Source organism: Puma concolor, chromosome A1 (genome assembly GCF_028749965.1).
Source record: "Puma concolor isolate L17-30 chromosome A1, mPumCon1.1.hap2, whole genome shotgun sequence".
Taxonomy (NCBI): Eukaryota; Metazoa; Chordata; class Mammalia; order Carnivora; family Felidae; genus Puma; species Puma concolor.
Window position 1 is genome coordinate 113262307 of NC_141667.1, and position 20950 is coordinate 113283256.

At 37.8% G+C, this 20950-nt stretch overlaps 1 protein-coding gene and 1 long non-coding RNA gene across 9 annotated transcripts in view; both read left to right on the top strand.

Moving 5' to 3' along the window:
- The window catches only part of PDE4D (phosphodiesterase 4D), a 1391688-nt gene that overhangs the window by 959031 nt on the left and 411707 nt on the right, over nt 1-20950 (top strand). The gene's annotated exons all lie outside the window — the stretch shown is intronic.
- On the top strand, nt 900-19119 carry LOC147584373 (uncharacterized). Its single transcript, XR_015249019.1, has 2 exons — nt 900-10874; nt 11112-19119. It is a non-coding gene; the product is annotated as an uncharacterized LOC147584373 (long non-coding RNA).

Below are 20950 nucleotides of genomic sequence, written 5' to 3' on the forward strand. Positions count from 1 at the left end.
CTCTCTCTCATAAATAAGTAAATATAAAACAAAAAGATAAGTAAGTAAATAAAACATTTTGACTGAGCTGGTAAAATCAAGCAAATGCCCAACTTTGTGGAAAAAAAATGTAAAGTTTCGTCTGTAAGTCTTTTTAGGTTTTTATCACTTTGCATTGTTTATAGCTGAACTGAATGTAGGCAAAAGGGCGAAAGCATTTTGGCCTAGTAGGCATCCAGAATGGTATAGAGAGTAATTTCTTAATTGCCAAATGACTATTTTGTATCATCCTGTAGGAAACTTAACTTTCAAAAATCTGTCTAAAATAAATAAGAGGAGATTATGGGTGGCTCAGTCAGTTGAGCATCAGACTCTTGATTTCGGCTCAGGTCATGATTCCAGTGTGGATCAAGCCCCATGTCAGGCTCCATGCTGAATGCAGAGCCTGCTTAAGATTCTTTCTTTCTCTCTCTCTCCTTTCTCTCTCTCTCTCTCTCTCTCTCTCTCTCTCTCTCTCTCCCTCCTTCCCTCCTTCCCTGCCTCCTTCCCTCTCCTCCTTTGCCCCTCTCCCTCACTCTGTCTCGCTCTGTAGAATAAAAATGGAAACTAAATAAATTAAATTAGATAAACCCAAGAAGTTTGAATCTTTTGATGTCTGCTTTATTTTGTCTTGATTATATATGTACTACAATCTTTTTGTAAAACATCCAAACATTGCAGAAATGTAAGACTTAGGTAAAAAATGCATGTTTGCTATCTTCCCTCCCCTCTCTTTAAATAACTATTTTTAAGAGCTTTTGTGTATGTGTGTGTGTGTGTGTGTGTGTGTATCATCTATCTATCTATATATATAGATATAGATATATATACTTTTTTGTATGTGTAAATATATGTATTTTTTTAACTGAATGTAAATTCACAACACGCTTTTCAACAAACTTTTTTAGCCTAAAATTTCTTAGAGCAGTGGATACTGATGTAGATAGATAGCTGTCTGTGAAGCTTTTTAAGTAGAACAAAAGCAGTACAGTCTCCAAGAGAAACCCTGGTATCTAAGAGTAGTCTATAAACTTTGGGTCAACCTATGCCTGGCTTTGCGTGAGAAAGCTATCATCCTCACCGTCCCCCCTTGCCCAACCACCCAGACAGGTGGATTCCTTTGTAGTTGCCACATGTCCTGTCAGAGCTGATGTGCTCCAACAGTACTATTTAAGGAACAGGCTTTGAGTACCTTACTATTCAAGTGTTGGTAAGAAGAGAGAAAGCTATGGTCCATTTTCCCTGTGTCTTCCCTCCAGCTGACCCATTTTTTAGGACACCTGGAGAGAAGAACTTTGTCGTGGGATATAGACAACATTTTCTGTTGCTGAATTGTCTTGGTGTACATGCCAGCTCTTTAAAGGAGTTGTGTAGGAACGCCAGCTGCCAGCCCTAGAGACCTCAGAGAAGCATGGGAAGTTGCAGCCCCTTCAGCCAGGAAAAGATAGCTACTGGTCTCGTGGGAAGCTGAGTGTGGAAGAAACCTCTCTAGATGAGAGAATGGGGAAGCTGCCAACAGCTAGTTCGTTGTTCAAACAACCCAGTGTGACCTATCAAGGTCATTTTTGGACAGTGCCACACATGGTCCTCTCCTGGTTAAATCATTATTCCTAGACAGGCTTGAATAGTAACCAAACTGACATCTTGGCCTACTTCCTGGTTGGGTGACCCCTGTTTAATTTTCTAACATTGCTGGTTTCTGCATCACTTTCTTCCAAGTAATTTGGTGTTGTTTAATCCTTCCATGTCTTCCACAAAGGCAAGATTATAAAAATCACTGCTTTAAGTAGTGTAATAACTTGTTAACAATTTTTGTAGAAACTAGAATTTTATTAAAGAATTTTACAATAAAATGTTAATTTGTTTCCTATGCTTCTTCTTATTTACATTTTTTCCAATCTGTATCTATATAACGTGCACATTTAACCAAACTGTATGTATAATTTTGCCCTGTCCTTTTCCACTTATGTTTGTTTTCTATATTATTTTCACATGATCATCATTTTCCTTATTTAATGCCTTTGTAATATGGGGCAACTCTACTTATTATAAATTCTCTTTTGTGCCAATTTGAAGTTTGCCTGATTTTCAATTAGTTATGTTCTTAGCTTTGTACCTTAGAGAAAGAGGTGGCTGGTTTCACACGTTTGGGGACACTGAAATTGTACATAAAAATTTGTACAAACGTGCAGTATTCTGGAGAATGTATCCCTAACTTCATCAGATGGTCAGAGATCTATGTGAAGAACACACAGGACTGAGTTAATTCTCCTTTCACAGCTAAAAGAGCAAAGTAGATTGAATAAGTTAAGTGAGTGCCTAATTACCACCATAAAGTTAATTAGATTTTTGGACTCCTGAAACTTGGTAGCCACCTTTGGCATGTTGGTTGTTATTGTTGTTGTTGTTTTTGTTGTTGTTTGAATGATTTCAATCTCATAGGAACATCCGACCAGCCAAGGTTTGAAACCTTACTTATATGCTTTGTTTCACCTGGGTAATGTTAAAAATACTGATGCCTAGTCCTCTCTACCTGGTAGATTTTGGTTCTATTAAATGGTCAGGGTTGGGGTCAAGTCAAGGTGCAGCCAGCGCTGAGAACCACTGGACTTGAAGCCTGAATGAATAGAACATGAAATAGGTAAGTGCTGTTGGAACAATCAAGATAGAAAAAAAAAATTGAAGAACTCACCTCTATCTTACCTGTATGAGAATATTTTACCTGTCATAAAGATACCACATACCCCAAAACTTTTAAAAATTAACCTGGTCTTTTGAAATACCATTGTTTAAACTTTAACACAATTTTCCCTTCCAATTACTTAGGGATGAAGTAAGCAGTCTTTCTGCTTTGATAACAGCAAAACTAAAGAAGGTCCAGCTAAGAAGGTCACTGAGAACAGTTTTTATTCTCAAGTGGTTAGTTTTTCTAATTTACTACTTTCTGAATGTCATGTAAATTATATCTTTCTTCATTACCAATAAACTATAAGATTGGTGAAGGAAACTGATCTCAATCACAAGTTTCATGGAAGTGAAAATAATCAGATTTCACTGCAGATCTAGCATATTCAAACAGACAGAACTATGTCAGTTAAACTTTCTGCGTTCTTTTTATGCATGACATTTTATTTAGGCAGGGGAGAGATTAAGGATTTACTATGTCTAAAAATAGTTACATTTTAACAAGGTACCAATATGACTGTTTTTTCTTTCCCTGGCTTATTTAACTGACCCGTATTTATCTTTTTCTTTTAAAGATAATCCCTAGTCCTCAGTTTCACGCAGCACTTTCGTTCTTATTTTCCCAGTCAGGAAATGGGAAATTAGGTTCAGTTACAAGGCATTATAGTTGATTCTTATGATCTTACAAATCTATTTTTAATTTTTATGAAATTATTTTAATTGTTTATCTTTAAACCTATAAGATTATCAGTACAATGAAAAATAAGAACAAAGTGGAAAATTCTAACCAAGTTATTTTAGGGATCATAGGAATACCAAAAGAGAATATTACAATTACATCTGATTTTTACCTAATAGATTTGAATTTCTTTGCTTACAGTCAGCCCATCTGTCTCTTGGTGCCTCTCTGAGATAGTTAGACCTTGATAATGGTTTAAAATCACTCATTTATCAATTGTGTAATTCTTTTCCAGATGTATTTTTTTAATTTTTAAAGTAATCTTTATTTATTTTTGAGAGAGAGAGAGAGAAAGAGAGCATGTGCTGGAGAGGAGCATAGAAGGAGACACAGAATCCGAAGCAGGCTCTAGGCTCTAAGCCATCAGCACAGAGCCCAACACAGGGCTCAAACCCAGGAATCGTGAGATCATGACCCAAGCGAAAGTCAGATACTCAACCGACTGAACCACCCAGGCGCCTCTATTTTCCTCTTTCTTTCTTTCTTTCTTTCTTTCTTTCTTTCTTTCTTTCTTTCTCTTCTTTTTTATTTTTAGCATGGAGAAATCAGTTTAGTAGGTGTGGAGGGGTTTGGGAACCCACCTCAGACAGAAACCAGAGAACATATGGAGCAGTTTGAGCTCAGGAGGCTGGCAGGTGGGGCCTGCTCTGTTTCATATATAAATCCTTTGAAGTTCAATATCCTTCAGTGCCCATTGACTAACTCATAGGCCCTTTCCAGAAAAGTTTTCCCATGAGTTCCTAATGTCAGGAGCTGTCTTTCTGAGTCTTCAGCAGGTGGCGTTAAAATCTACTTACGTAATATGTCATTCACCAAATGTACGTAATGGAGTCCCTGCCATGCTTATTAATTGCCAAGACATTGTCCCAAGCTCTGGCAAGACAGTGATAAGCACAACTGATAATTTCTTTCCACCCAGAGTTTTTGGTTTAGCCCAACCTATTAGCTAGTCCCTGAATCTTTGAGTGGAAGTAAGTAAAAGGGTGAAAGAAGCAATCTCAGTGATATGAATCAAGCCACCATAGAACGGCTGTGTGTTCATTCTCATCAATGTATCATGAAAACTGATTCAGAGCGCAAAATAATGATAATAACAATACCAGTGATAATAATAAAGCAGGTCACAGAGTCAATATAGTATCGTAACAAGAGTATGGTCTCAGATACGCTAGACTCAAATTGAAGGTTCACTTCTTAGTAACTGTGTTTCCCTCTCTGGGCTTTATTCTCCCCATCTGAAAATGTGAACACTGGTGCTGCCTTCATTTTAATACACTCAGCCTTTTTTTTTTTTTTTTTTTTTTTTTTTTGGAACACTGCTTGAATATCACTTACGTTGTTAGAACAAAGGGAAAGCCTGATAAACCAGACACACCTGAATTCTTGCCCTTGTGACCCTTGAAGTTTGTAGCAGAAGAAAAATTTTAGGAAGCAATGATGTTAATACAATGAATGTTTTTGTGCTGGCCTTTTGCCTGATAGCAGATCCATTTCTTCCTTTCCTCCGTTTTCTGCACTTTGTTATGGGAGGCTATCCCCTGAAGGCTGTGGTTTCCAGGCTTCTTCCGTTGGTGGTTAGACGGATTCTGTCTGTTGGAGGCACTGCCTGCAGCAGCATATCAAGCAGTAGCTGTGCCTCAGTGAGGTGACCCCAGGTTCTGGAAGCATCAGCTCTTCTTCTGTTCCTTCAGATCAGGAGTGGTAGTGGCTTCCTATTGTTTGAAGCCTTTCCAACCCGTGGAATGCCTCACAGTCCGTCTGTGGCATGTCACTCTCCTATCACCTTGTGTAGTAAATGATACTAAATTCACCCTTTTGAAATAGGTACAGTGTTTCTATTTTCTTAGTCAGGTGCTATTTGATACAGCTTTGGTAAGAGTGACAGAGAAAGACCCTACATTAGGAGCAGTCAATAAAGGTGTATCCGAGAAAGTAAAATTTAGGCCAAAACCTGAAGTATGAGTAGGAATCTATCAGTGGAGATGGAGAAAAATATTGTACATCATGTGGTGAAAGGAGAGAAAATGAGGCCCATTTTGAGAACTAAAAGCATGTGGATAACTGGAGTGCGGGTTATAAGAGAAAGGGAGGAAGGGTGAGAATCTTGTACGGCTTTCAAGTTTTAAGGGTTTTGAATTCAAGTCAACTGGAAAGCATGAGAGTAGAAAGTAGAGTGATATGGGCATTATTGTTTTCTAAAGTTGCCCCAGTGTAGAGAATTCTTTGGAAAGGAGGCAAAGGACCATTTAGGACAGTTGCAGATGGTGATGGTGGAGTGGAATAGAATGATGGCATGACAACAGAGAATAGTGAACCAATCTGAGGGACAGAGATAAAGGTAGAGTCAGCATGTCTTGGTAATTAATCGGCTTCAGCAGATAAGGTTTAGGATGGAGTTAGAATTGTTTCCAGAGTTCAAAATAGGGCAACTTTTTTGATAAATAATATTTTGGTAAATAAATGGGGTGGTATTCACAGCAAAAGGGAATACTTATTGGAGGAGAAAGAGTTACAAAGTTGAGCTTGAAATATGTGTGAGAGATAGCCATATGGAGATGTCAGGTATGGTATGTGTGTCTAAAGCTCGGGAGACAGATCTGAACTAGAGAAATTGATTGGGAGTTGTCCATCCACAGATGGTCATGGGAGCTATTTGAGTCAATGAGATCAACCAAACAGTATGCAAGATGAGGAGAACAAGAGGGCCCTGTCTGAGCCCTGGAAAACACCAACACTAGAATGGGAGGGTAAGGAAGAGGCTGAAAAATAAACTGAAACATGAGCAGAGAGTTAAGTGAAGAAAATTAGGTGTCTGTGGTGGAAGCCAAGAGAAATAAGTGTCTCAGAAAGAAGGCAGTGGTCAGCAGTTCTGGAAACATCCGTTGATGAGTAAAACGTCAGTTGGTGGCCTGTGAGAGGTCTTAGTGGTGGCAGCAGAAACCAGATTATGGTGAGCTGAGGTGTAAGTGTGAAGGGAGAGCCACAACAGTGGATATAAAGGAAATTATTTCAAGATTTGGCTCAGAATGAGAAGGAGGTATGAAGGTAGCTGCAAAAAGAAGTAGGGATTGAGGCATGGCTTATCTAAGATGGGAAATACTTGATTGCATTTGAATCCTGATGAAAGGGATTTGGTAAAGAGGAAGACAGTAGTGGAGGTAATTGATGAAGCCGGGCTCCTAAGGACATGCGAGTGACTGAGACCCAAAGCCCAGGTGGCAGGTTTTGCCTGACTGGTAACAGGAGGATAAAATAGAAATCATGAATATGGGTGCAGACAAATTTGCCAGTTTGATGGCTGGACATGGAGAACTTTCCTTTCTGAAGGTTACTCTCCTTTTTGAAGAGAAATATCATCTGCTGTGTGTGGAAAGTGGGGAGCAAGTATTTGAGCAAAAGAAGAAAGATATTTTCTATAGTCTTTAGGGAAAATGGGAGAGCGAGATGATTCATAGTTGTTAGAATTTTAAAATGAATGTAAGCCTCTTGGATTATAGTTATTTCAGAATTATTAGCAGCCTTGCCTTTTTACATTTTACTGCTAAACCTCCCTGAGTACATTTTCACCCTTTTGACAGCTAGCCGGAAATGATCACTCTGTGCTAAAATGCTGACTTACTGGGGCAACAGTGGCTCAGTTGGTTAAGTGTCCGACTCTTGATTTTGGCTCAGGTCATGATCATGAGAAGGAGCCCCATGTCAGGCTCCATGCTTGGGATTTTCTCTCTGCCTCTCCCCTGCTTGTTCTTTCTCTCTCTCAAAATAAATAAACGTTAAAAATAAATGAAATGCTGACCTGCCATGTTCCTTTTGTTACCCGCCAATACTGACTGATAAGATGGTAAATTGACGTATTAACTTCTTGATGTGAATTAAGACCTTTTTTTAAGGAAAAAAATCTTAAATAACACATCCCTCAATTTTACATACAGTTTATGGGGCAGAGAAAGACTCTAGCACCACAACAACCTTTTTAGGAAACACACGAATTGCCTTCACACCAAGTGTAACATGCATAACATACCATCTCTTCCAAATTATTTGCTTAAAAATGCTGATGATTTGGCACTGGGAGATCACTTGCATAGTCAGAATAGAGCTTTCGCTTCACATTTTATTTGAAAATAAACCAGAAAATGCATTTCTCTGGATGTCAGTATGGTACATATAACCAGAATGCTAGAAAAATAGCTTCCAAATGGCAAACACCACACAGAAACTGAATTCCATCAGTCAGCTCCCATTTGGTAAACATATGGGAGCTCTTGGGTAACTGAACTATCAGATATTAGTCTAAATCTTTGCTTTTGAAAAGGTTCTGCAAACAGTGCCATTTAAGTTGAAGTGATTCAAGGAACTCAAGTCATTCTGTGGAGTTACTTACTGTTTCATAATGAAGTTTGAGAAAGGGAATGGACCATGACAAGTGGCCTTTTCCTGCAGCTGTCACTTCCTTATGTTTCCCACCAGGCCCCAACATGAGATGTTAGACTAAGAAAACCAACAAAATGGAACCAAGTTAATAACAGACATTCTTAAAGCACTGAAAACAAAGTTGTCCTTTTGAACCCCAAACTCTAATTATTTGATATATGCCTCTGTACTTGCCAGGAATTAGTGACAGGTATGAAAATGGAGTTCAATATGAATAATTAATATAAAGGCTCCAAGGTTATTTTGGACACTTAGTTCATGATTTAATTGGGTGGGATATTTTAAAAGTTTTCAAAGCACTTTTCAAGGGGTAGACCTGGGAAGAAAACCACGTGAGCCTGGTCTCAGAGAGCACTGTGGAAAATCCCTGACATAAGCTTTCCTTTGCCTAAACATTGCTTGGTAATGAGCCTAGATTTGGAGTGGCCAAACAGTTCACTATCCAGGAGTACAAGGGGGAATATTAATAATGTCACAGGAAAACCTGTTACCCAAAACAGGTAAAAGCAGGGCTACTTCAGGCAGAGCAGGGAGGTCATAGGCAAAGCGGAATACCCTTGGGTAAGGGGCAGTAAAGCCGTTCACAACTGAGCACATGTCTGCTAATTGTAGTATTTGTATCTTTTGGTGCATCACAAGCATTGTTTGTGATGAGTCATCTCTCAGATGTCCTGTGAAGCAGGTCCTCTCCACCTCCCAACCTGGAATTAGAGTCATCAGACAACATGTGGTCAGAAGGTGGAGGGTTGTAACACCTGGGGAATAGCTTTTTTATTTTCTAATTTTAAATTTTTGTTCCCAAACCGCAACATCCCTGCCGTTGCTCTCTGTGTTGGCACAGAAAACAAAACAAAACAAAACAAAACAGCTTTGAGAATTACCACTGTAAAGATTGTTCTTTGAATTGTGGCCACAATTACTTTGGTTATAAATTTACGTGGATTATTGTTGAGATGATTATGGGAATGATCCTCTGGTGTGTTGAAAATTCAAGGAACTTCATTCCCAACTCAACCAGCACTCTGAAAGCCTGAAGAGAGGAATGCCTGGGGCACTTGGCAGAACAGAGCCCAGAGCCCAGAGAAGGGAATTGAGAGAAGGGAAATAGGAAAAACCTTCTGTTCAATGTGGCTGAGGTAGTGCTGAAGCATGGAACTTTTGCCTCAAACGGCAGCCAGAGGATCTTCTCAGAGCTCATCACCAAAAAACATGAGAAATTAGAGAAGGTATCCTTTTATTTTACAAAATGTTGTAATCTTTACTAACTCAAGCTCCCTTTGTCAGCCTTCTTTGTGTAAAGAAAATTAAAAAGATCTCCCCACAGGGGCAACTGGGTGCCTCAGTTGGTTGGGCGTCTGACTTTGGCTTGGGTCATGATCTCCAGTTCCTGAGTTTGAGCCCCGCGTTGGACTCTGTACTGGTGGCTGGGAGCCTGCAGTCTGCTTCAGATTCTGTGTGTCCCTCTCTCTCTGCCCCTCCCCTGCTCATGCTCTGTCTCTCTCTCTCAAAAATAAAATAAACATTAAAAAATTAAAAAAAAAAAAGATCTCCCACAACCTGTTCAGACAGTTATGAACTTTTTCTTTGTTTCAGTTGGTTTAGATTAGTTATGCTGAGGTAACAAACTACCTTGATGTTTCACTGACTACAACCACAGTTTTGTTTCTTGTTCTTGTTGCACATCCTTAGCTGGTTCATGGTGCTCTCTTCCTTACTGTTTTCATTAAGGAACAGCCCATCCTGAGAAGGCACAAGAAAGGGGAGATGGCAGGGCCACACAATGGCTTTTAGAGCTGCTGCTCAGAAATGCCACACATCTCTTCCACTCTCATGCCATTGGCCGAAGTAAGTTGCATGGCTACGCTCAAAAACCATGAGGCAGGAAATATGACTCTTGGATAGGAATGGCTTTAGAAATGCTTTAAATGTTTTGTAAATAATATAATCCATCGCAATCCTCCAAGTTAATTTCAAAAATGACTTAAAAAATTTAACATATATTCTGTGTAGTACCCCTCATTCTGTTCCTAATGGCACTTTCTCATTGTGATAAGTTACTTCTGTTTTTCTCCTTAGCTATGCTTACAAACTCACACATTACCCAGGAGCACTGTTCTGTCTGGCTTACTCACCTCTCTCCGTTACTTGATGGTGGGACCTTGAGAGGAGGAGGAAGGTGATAGTCATCCGTGAGTCCCTAGCATATGGTTGGCACATAACAAAAACCCTAATAAGTAGCTATTGGCAGTTCGTGAATTAATAGATAAATGAGGGACTGTTTGCATTGCCTTCTCCACCTTCGCACCTTGCTCCATTCCAACAAGCAATCTTGCAAAAGAAGTAGAAATCACAGTGGAATCTTAAAGAGTGGCTTGGTGTTCGCTCCATAGAAAAGTATGAGGAGGCAAATTCAAGGAAAGAAAAGTTGATAGATGTAGTTGGACTATTGTTGAGTGAAGGTAAAATTCTTCTTGAATTTTGCATCCTGAACATGAGTCCATATAACGTTAAGCTTGGTTATTGCGAAGTCTGACCCATCCCAGAGCACTAAGGAACTGAGACAATAAATTGCCAGTGCAGTACCCAGTCTGACAAGTCTGACCCTTATTAGCTTCCCCCCAGAAAACTAATCTTGAATCACCTGCACAGATGACATAAAGTCACTAAAGGAATGTATAAATCGGTAACTATTTTTCAGGATTTCTGATGTGGCATTTTATTACTTACTCATTAATGAAAATCTGCCCTATCAAAAAGTCTAAATATAGCATTAACATCTCATGTTGAATCTGGCAATTAGATCTTGTTTTACTACTTTCAAAACAGATGTGAAGAGAAAAAAGGGGAAGAGATTGACTACAACACACAAGATTTTCTTCATTGATCAGTGAAGTTTGAGCCTTCCTAAATGATGCCTATGGGAAGCTATCCACTTCTAGGGATGTTTCCATTGTTCACATGTTTGGAGGATTCTCCTTTTGAACTTCCTTCAGAGCCTGTACTACACATTTTCTTTTTTTTTTTTTTTAATTTTTTTTCAACATTTATTTATTTTTTGGGACAGAGAGAGACAGAGCATGAACGGGGGAGGGGCAGAGAGAGAGGGAGACACAGAATCGGAAACAGGCTCCAGGCTCTGAGCCATCAGCCCAGAGCCCGACGCGGGGCTCGAACTCACGGACCGCGAGATCGTGACCTGGCTGAAGTCGGACGCTTAAACGACTGCGCCACCCAGGCGCCCCCACATTTTCTTTTTAATTCACTGCTGACACATCTCCATCTGCTAAAGGTGGATCTGATTCTATGAAGCTGCCAAAAATTCTTTGGCGTGAAGTCTGATGATTAAAGTGGATGATCCATTTGGCTAATGTTGTCTTGGTCAAATGGGAAGTGACTATAAAATCAAGAAGCTGTTTTCTTATGCACGTTGGAAATGGCCTGTAATGATAATTCCTGAAGGGGTTATGCCAGAAATGTCATCAGCCCTGATAGCATTCATTGAGCAAGCAAGCTCTATTTATCCATAGAAAAATCATTCTCATTATTTTATAGAGAGTTTTCTTAGTAATTGCTAGAAATTAATATTAATAAGTGATAGGTTATATATAATATTTATATACTTTTAGAAATGTACAGAATCATATATATATATGCACACACACAGCCCAGTTAGCAAATTAAATTATTCTTTTATAGCTGTTTTCAATTTTTAAAAAATCCATATTATGCTCTTAAGCAAATGCCAAATGCCTCTGTTGCATGAGAAATTCCTAACAGGCAAATAATATCAGATAAGTTATTTCATTATTCCATGTTGTATCTGTAGACCAATGGAGCTTCCTTTTTACTCTTTAACCCTCGACTATGTATTACCATGTGGGATAGTCAGGGACTACTTTCAACTATCCGTAGTATGCTATGTATCATACTTTCTGTTCTTTAGCATTTCTAGCCATTAAAAATAAATTACACTGTAAAGCAGAAAGCGATGCATTTTTGTAAAGTGTTATGTGTCCTCTTTGCACAAATATATGTAAAAAAGTACATGTATACATATGTATGTAAGCAATATAAAATAATGTAATTCCCAAACTCTGAAATTTTCTGCTAATGAATCTGAAGCATTTGATTAAGACTTGATTTAAGCTGTGCCAACATGCTGTCTGAACATATTTGAAAAGTATAATTTTGGCTAAATCATTTGGTATTTTTGATATCATGTAGACAGTCTTCTTAAATTCTCATTAAATAATTGACTCACTTTATAACTACAATAGGGTCTACATATTCAGGCAGCTTAATCTGCAATTAATGGCAAGTAAATGTTGAGAACAGAATTATTAGAAACTTTGGACATGTCACCATAAACCAGACCCAACAATACATGTCAGTCCCACTGGAAAAGTATTTCCTGGCATAAACTCAATATATGTTTCTTCAGTACATGAAAAATGAATGATTCCTTCCTTCACAACAATTGATTATACTTATTGATCTCGGTTTAAATACAAATCTGTATTGGTAAATTAAAACATTTTTTTTAATATCATGGAGAATCGCTGTTACATCCAAATGAGATAATTCCAGGGCTGTGGTAAAGCTTTGTAGACTGTGTAAAGAGCTCTTTGTTGAGAGTGGAGTATGGTTTCTGGGACTGGTAAGATGTGGTGGGAAGACCAGGCCTTATTTTAACTGAGTGCTTATGTTTTGATTAGAATTTGACCAGGTGAGAGCAGATATACTTCTTTTCCACCTCAGAGTTTCACTTCAAGTTAAATGCTTAAAGAAACCAGGAGAAAACGCATCAGCGTTATGTGACTGGGGTGGGGATTGTGTCAACTTGAAGAATTCCTGCCCTTGTAATGAAGATAGTGAATATTCCGCTCTGGTTTCCATCCATCATATAGGAATGGGGGGAAGGTCCCACATGTTAGACCTTACAATTTTCAAAAGAAGCCAAATCTAACCTTGTATGTGACTGTGACCTTCCCTCAGTGCTTTAAATGTTGGATGAAAAGAAAAAAAAATAACATGGGGTGCCTCGGTGGCTCAGTCAGGCGTCCAACTTCAGCCCAGGTCATGATCTCACAGTTCGTGAGTTTGTCAGGTTCTGTGCTGACAGCTTGGAGCCTGGAGCCTGCTTCGGATTCTGTGTCTTCCTCTCTCTCTGCCCCTCCCCAGCTCATGCTCGCACTCTGTCTCTGTCAAAAATAAATAAACTTAAAAAAATTTTTTTTGAAAAAGAAAGGAAAAAAAAGGAAAAAATAACAGTGTGTCAGTCAAACTCAGGTCTGCTAGCCACATATGGCTCAAAGACAGCCAGTTCACCCACCCCAGCCTACACCTCTTTGGTACTGGAGTGATTTCCTGTGTTTCCCATATGTAGAAGTATAATTATTAGACTCCAGTTTGTCTACAGCTATGCGCAAGGCCAAAGGTCTATAGCCAAGTTCTGGATTTACTGCTGATATCTTTAGAAAATGCACAGAAGGTTTCTCCTATTTTTCTCACCAAGCTCTAAGGATAAATAGCCCAAAACAAAAAGACAAAGTACGTTGGCCATTGTGAGCCTTGAAACGTTCAGGTCAGTTACTAAAATGAGGGTATGTTTCATGTGAAAAGGGTGTCCGTAAAGAAAGGCACAAAGGAATGGGATTAAGTACTTTCCTGCTTGATCTCAACTACTTTACTTCTTAGTGACTTGCTAAAAAAAGATTGTCTTTCATGGTTCCCCCACTGTCCCAACCAAAAAAAAATTGTACATTTTCTCTTGTTTCCCTCTCTCTTTTTTTTCCAATCTCCGACTAAATTTTGTGATTCCCCGGTCCCACCTCCTGATTACCTACTTTTGGTTACCTTGGTATCCAAAAGGTCAAGAATAAAAAAGAGATACTTCTCAGTTGACTAGGGTTATCTCTTAGAATATAAGAGGGCAAAAGCATAAGCAAGGATTAAGTGCTAAATAAACCCACTATGCTACCACACATTTCTGGTTTAAAAACTACACTTCATTGAATAATTTAGAATATGCTTATACCATCTGTTCCCTTGGGTATTGACATTATCCATGATAGCAAAATAATCACATGTTAAATAAATTCTAGAAACTGTACTGTCATTCATAATAGCAGTGACCTTGTTCATTCAGATGACCTAGCCTTTTTCTTTCTCCATGTAATTATATCATTGATTTTCTCATATCGGAAAGGAGAACAACTGAGTACATGGTGTTTCTTAAATAGAGTATCAGTTCAGGAATTCGAACATTTCATTTATGGAAATAAAAAATAAAGTGCAAACATATGCCATCTTTGAAGGTAACATTATGTAAGCTTTTGAGCATAATATTTGCTGTCTTTATCTACTTCTTTATGTAAATTCATGGGAGAAATGATCAGATTGTCTTATGCATATTTTAGAACTATGCAATCAATTATCTTCTGGGATTCTGTTGTCTGTCTGGAAAGATATAGAGCATGCATCTCTGTGTAAACTGAATGAGTTTACTTCAGGGTGGATATTGATTTTGTTCTCCCTGAGCTTTTACAACATTTCATGTCTGGGCCACACACAATGTACTCTCTCTCAATGACAGCAAATTTATTCATGTGTTGGAGTCTTTTTCTTCTCAAAACATATTGTATGCTTTGTGAGGGCAGTGACCATTTGATTTTCCTTTTGTGTCTCTCAAAGTTTCCCACTCTGCAGACTTTTCTAAGGGAAAAATAAATAATGAGTACATGATTTTTAATGTTGTAAAATAGGGGAAAATGTTTAAAAAGTTGTCGCTTAAGTTGGCACATGTCGTAGACGGTGAAGGTTAATGATTTCTTTTACCCACACCTAACTCAGGTATATAGAGTGTTCTAACTTGGGCTGCTCCTCTGTGAATCTCTGTGGCATTAGGGTGTGGCTGAAAGGGACCCTGAGGATATTTTGAAAGCCTTTCCAACAAACTTCTGGTGCTTAATAGGCCTTTCCTGCCAGGTACCTTTCTATATTGCTGTATTCCATTCCTTGGCTTTTCTTTAAAATCACACCTTACCTCGTAAGAGAGGGTAGAATTCAGAAGGCATCATTATTCTTTGCAAAAGGTATCTGAACCATGCATTAAATCATCTGTACCTTCTCATCTCTAGGCAAAATGATACCAATTTATTTGAACATTCTTTCTCAGTCCCAGTATCTTCTTCTATGAATGTTCTCTGAGTGCCCTTCTTCAAACTGAGGGAGGGCTCTCATTTGGTCAGGGAGTCTATAAAGGGAAAGTGAGCTCAAAGACCCTCATGCTGTGTCCCTGTTCATCACCAGTTTGACCTTCTTGCTTTTCTGGTGAGCTTTTAACTTGATGATTTATCAGTGAATTATCTGTTACGTACATTTGTTGTTGGCAAACCACATTGTCATTCCTCATTTGTATTCACTGTTTGATGTTCCCCACAAGTTACACTGCTTCGGTTCAAGTAAATTGGTTTTTCATATGAAAAAATATTCATATTCAATTTAATATCTGAATGATCTGCCAAGATGCTACCTATCATTTCTCTGACTTTTCTCTCACAAAGTATTCAGTCTCATTAATACAAATGTCTAGTCCCAAAGCCCACTTTTATCATTTGCATTTCTCCATTTACACAAAATTAGTCATAATCTCCCTATTGCTTGGTAAATCCAGTAAATGCTGTAGAAATAACATTTAAAAAATGTTTTTGGTAAGGTATTTGAAAAAGTCTCTTGAGTTATAGTTGCAGGGTTAGTGGATATATAGGCTAGGGGAAAATGCAGATAAGTGGACTTATTACCAGTTGAACAACATAGATGAGAAGTATTGAATAAAGAGTAAATGTTAGCCTAGTTGGGAGATTAATTCATCCATTCAGATGTACAGAAAAGTGGACTTGAAAGTGACTGTGAATACAGTGGAATGCAAGGTCAGGATCAACAGTTATTTATTTTTGCTAATAAAAATGATTGCAAATTCAAATTCACAATTAATATGAATTGGATAGTGGAATCCTAAGGGAAGTGGTTCATGAATTAAGAGTGTGAGGAGAATTGTCTTAAATCTCATTCATAGATTTACAATGAACAGAGAAATGGAGATGATTATCTCTTTCTGCCCCCTGAATAGTCATATCACACCTAGAATGTTGGCTTAATTTCAAGAGGAATCAACAAACAAGGATAAATCCAGAAGCAAGATAGGAACAATCAAAAGAACTTTGATCAGGTGGCCTAGAAATGGGAAAATGGAAGCTCTCTTTAGGTGATCACAAGGCCGTCGGAGTAAAAAAAAAGAATTATGCCTGTTTTTGAATGATTCCAAATCTGCAGTCGAGAGACAGTACTTTTACAAAGGTGAAATTTAGTTTAGTAGAAATAACTTTACAATATTGGTATCTACTCAAAGTAAGCATTCTGTGCCATGAAGCAGGGCTGTTCTCATACCAAGATGCATTCACCCAAGAGCAGATTCCTGCTTCTCCCTGGAGGGTTTTCATGCATTAGAAGACTGCATTTCCAATCACTTACAACAAATCTTTCAATTATGAGAGCAGATGATATGAAAAGTTCTTAGCATAGTGCCTGATGACATCAATTAAATGCTCAGTAGATATGAGCCATAATTGTTATTGGTAAAGACTAATCCATGACTTTGTAACTGACAATTTGTCTGAAGGGAATAGGAGAAGATAACTCTTTAAAAATTTAGTTCAGCTTCTGTTGCTAAATAATTAAGGTAACTAATAAGGGCCTATGATATGTGTAACTGATTTACTCTTAATTTGTTGCCACTTTCTGTTTTCTGTAATTGCCTTTACATTCTATGTTACCTGGGTTGGGGATTTATTCATCAAATTTAACAGGAAAATTCTAAGCAGTTACTAAATCACAGTTGCTTGTATTAAATTATCTAGTGACTAACAAAGCAATGAATCATATCAGAAAAAAATGGGTATCTTCCATTAATTAAGAGGACTGTTTCAGTTTAGGGACTTGTAGAATCTTAACAGTAATATTCTAGCTCATATTAGCTTCGTTGAAATTTTTTCTCAGGTGACAGATTTGTTTATCTCTCAGGATTGCAGCTGCTATCTGTTGAAGGGATTCACTAATTCACTCACTTAATCATTCAGTCAACAAATAATGTACCAAGCACTATCTTGGCTTGCACGTGCACTCTCACCTCTGTATAGTATCCTTTTCACTTTTTTTCCCCTTTGAATTACTCACCACAGGAAGAGCAGCTTTTCTGATACCTCATGGCCCCAGAAGCTGACCCCAAGGCCCCTATCCTTGAACTCCTTGTGTCCCTTTCCTAGTGCATATTTCTCCCTATAACTTATCACCTCTCTTATATATTTCATTCACCTGTATGTCCATCCACCTGGCTCTTCTGGAATGTCCATTCCAGGAAGGCAGGAATATTTGTCTGTTTTATTTGCTCCCAGATTCCCAACACATAGAATAGTGACTTGACAAATATTTGTTGAATGAATGAATTAATGAAGCTTAAATGTCATTGAAACTGGTATTAGAAAGGTGTCATTTATGCTGCTGGGTTACCTAACCCATTTTTGGAGTGCAGGGTTATAAACCAAAGTTACTTGGCTTCAAAACCAACATCTTCATTATTAGTCTCTCCCTCATTTACAAATAATTCCAGAATTTCCATGCTCTATAGATTTGAATACAAGAAGATAACTTTTGTTATCATTTGAATTTAAGAGAATATCAAGGTGGATGTTTACCTACCTGATCCTATCTATACAGATCACTCCTTCACATTATGTTTTCTCTCTGGATTTATTCAGTCTGGTTAAATATATCATGAGCTTCCCTATTATCTGTTATTATTTCTTGGGTCATCAATGCAGACCCTAGAAAAAGCGGAATGCAGTGGAACAGTAATGGGTAAGACTCAGTCTTTGCCTTTGAGCTCTTTTCAGTCTAGTGGCTAAGCTAGCCTTGTACATGTACAATCTCAGAGCCAGATGATAGCCAGATAATTTATAATCTAAACAGTGATACTTTTGAGAAAAAAAGAAAGCACTATTTAATAATAGTATTGGGACAACAGCTTATACGCTTCAGGTAAACTGAGTAATATGGACCCCAAGTTTTAAAAAGTTAATGAAGATAAACCATGAGTGCAAGTCCTTCTTGTAACACAGAGTTACTGGGCATCTACTCTATGTAGAGCAACGTACCAGGGACTATGGAGACTTCAAAGATCAGTGAGCCATGATCAGTCTATCTTGTGGTTTATAACCCACTTGAGGAGAGAAAACATTAACAAAACAATATGAAGAAGGAAATGATGGTATAGTCTGAATGTCAGCTTCATGTGATATTAGCCAACCACAAGGTTTCAGATAGGATCACTGACGCTGTACTGCCTTTCATTTCTTTCTCATAGGTGGTCATTTGAAGTGCATCCTGTCATAATGCATCAACTGGACACTGAATGGATTATGTGACTTTTTCTAGTTAAGAGTCAGACCATTCACTTCTGTCTGTTTATATAATAAATGTTTAACTCATGCTGGCTGGCTGGCAAACCAACTCAGGTAGAAGGATGAATTGATGTGTTTTTTAAAAATTATCTAGCAACCAGATATAGAACAATCTTTGCCAAAGACACCTCCTCTTTGCTTGACCAACTAATCTCTTTGCTTCACCAACTGGAAGAACTTACTGCATGATTATGTTTCATCTTCAGATTTGATAATGATATAAGATATTTGGTTATTTGGAAATAAGCTTAAAAGTGCTTTAATTCTTTCTACTGGTGCTTACCGTTGGCGATTCTTTTGCAGCTGAATTTTGGCAACAGTGTATATCTTGGCGAGTAGACTGTGCTTTTTAAGGATGAAAGTGTGGGAAGTAGTGTAGGACATCTGTTGAAGAAGTCATGTTGTCAAAGCCCAGTACGTATATTAAACTCATTTGTTTCCATTTTCATACCTTTTAAAGCAAAATGTCACTCCTTTTAACGTTCAGACAGTTTATAAAAATACTTGGAGCTATGAATTGTGTGGGACTACCTGGAACTTCAGTGAATGAGCATCATTTTATTCCATTGGTTTTATTGCTACTTTAACTCAGCCTAAACTGTAGATATATAATGGGTTTGTTAAGATAAGATTATCAGTGGTCATGGGATTTTATTGGGAATGAAATTGAAACTAACAGAATTTCCTGTCCCTGGATTAAACAAAACTGAGAACAAGCAGAAATAACTTAGCTTCTTTCTTCTCTGACTTCTTCTTCTAAGGTATTATTAATACTTGGTCCAACTGCTCATCTCCCTTTTGCAGACAGTTTAATAAATTTAACTTTATGTGATCAATAGGTTTCTGCTGGGCTTTTGAAGAATTGATTGTTAGGAAATAAAATAAGATTTTGGGAGAAATTGCTTCCAATGGGGACTCTACTAGATGTATAAAAAAACTTTTTTAAGGAGCTAAGAACCTAGGGTTCATTCATCCCCAGATTGCCTTCTTTTGAAATGAAGCAGCTGATTGATTTAAATAAAAGTTATCCTTGCTATAAAGTTGAGTTAAGCCTGCTGACTTTCTGATTTATGGGACTTTATGTTCTTTAAATTCTAAAAGGCATGCCATTAAGTCTCGTTGGTTTTCACAGTCCGAGGAATTAAGTCATGGTAATAAAATTTTCAAGATAATATTAATTTATATATCATGATGTTAGCACTATCATTTACAACTGATGATATAACTGGTCTAAGAACAACACCAATTCCACGTGACTCCTATTTGCTAGATGACTGTACTTAAGAAGCCAAATTATAGATTAGAAAGTTTGTGAATGTCCATCAGATCAGGGGGAGTTATAGCTTCTTAAGGAGGTTATGTAGCTTTTTCACTATTCACTATATTTCACTTTATTCTTTAAGAATTTTTTTTCACATAAACAAATCAAGTTAGTTAGATTTAGAATACTCAAAACTCTTGTTATTATAAATAATTTCCCATGTCACCAAGACCACTACCCCCTCTATTTACATTTATAATTATCCTATCATCCTTTATTTTAGTACATTTCAAGGTGCTATCATTGCCAAAGTTTACACATTTATTTTCATAGAAATATATTTCCTAATAATAAATAAGGGAACACCTTAATGGTTGAAGTTTTTGAAAGCAGTTCAATGGTCTATGAATCTTACCCACACTGTGATTTCTTACCAGCTTTAGTCTTAAAGGATACCCATATTTTGGAGCCTCCTTTATCTATGAGAACTATATTCTCTTTTAGTGTACTAATCAAATCAGAGTGATTCTCTGCTACTTCTGCAACTGTATATGAAGACATTACCAAAGATGCCACAGACACCAAGTACAAAGAAACAGTCATCAATATTTCTATTGTTTTCTGCTATGTAATTTACTAATTGATCTCAATCAGTATTTTTTTATTTTTAGTTGATAGAATTCAGATTTTAAAACTTTAATAACAATCTCATTTTTGTTATTAAAACAGTAGCACAAGGGGAGCCTGGGTGGCTCAGTCAGTTAAGCGTCTGACTTCGGCTCAGGTCATGATCTCACAGTTCGTCTGTGAGTTCGAGCCCCACGTCAGGCTCTGTGCTGACAGCTTGGAGCCTGGAGCCTGCTTTGGATTCTGTGTCTCCCTCTCTCTCTCTGCCCCTCCCCAGCTCATGCTCAGCCACTGTCTCTGTCAAAAATAAATAAATTAAAAAAAATAAATAAATTTAAAAAATAAATAAATAAAACAGTAGCACAAGAGACATTCTAGGGGTGCCTGGGTGGCTCAGTCAGTTGAGTCCAACTCTTGATTTTAGCTTAGGTCCTGAACTCAGGCTTCATGAGATCAAACCCTGCAGGCTCCACGCTGACAGTACAGAGCCTGCTTGGGATTCTCTCTCTCCCTGTCTCACTGCCCCTCCCCCACTCACACACACACATGCTCGCCCACTTTCTCTCTCATTCTCAAAATAAATAAGTGAACTTTGAAAAAAAAAAAAAGAGACATTCTAGAATATTTAGATAATACAAACAGGAGAAAAAGAAAATTAAAATCATATAT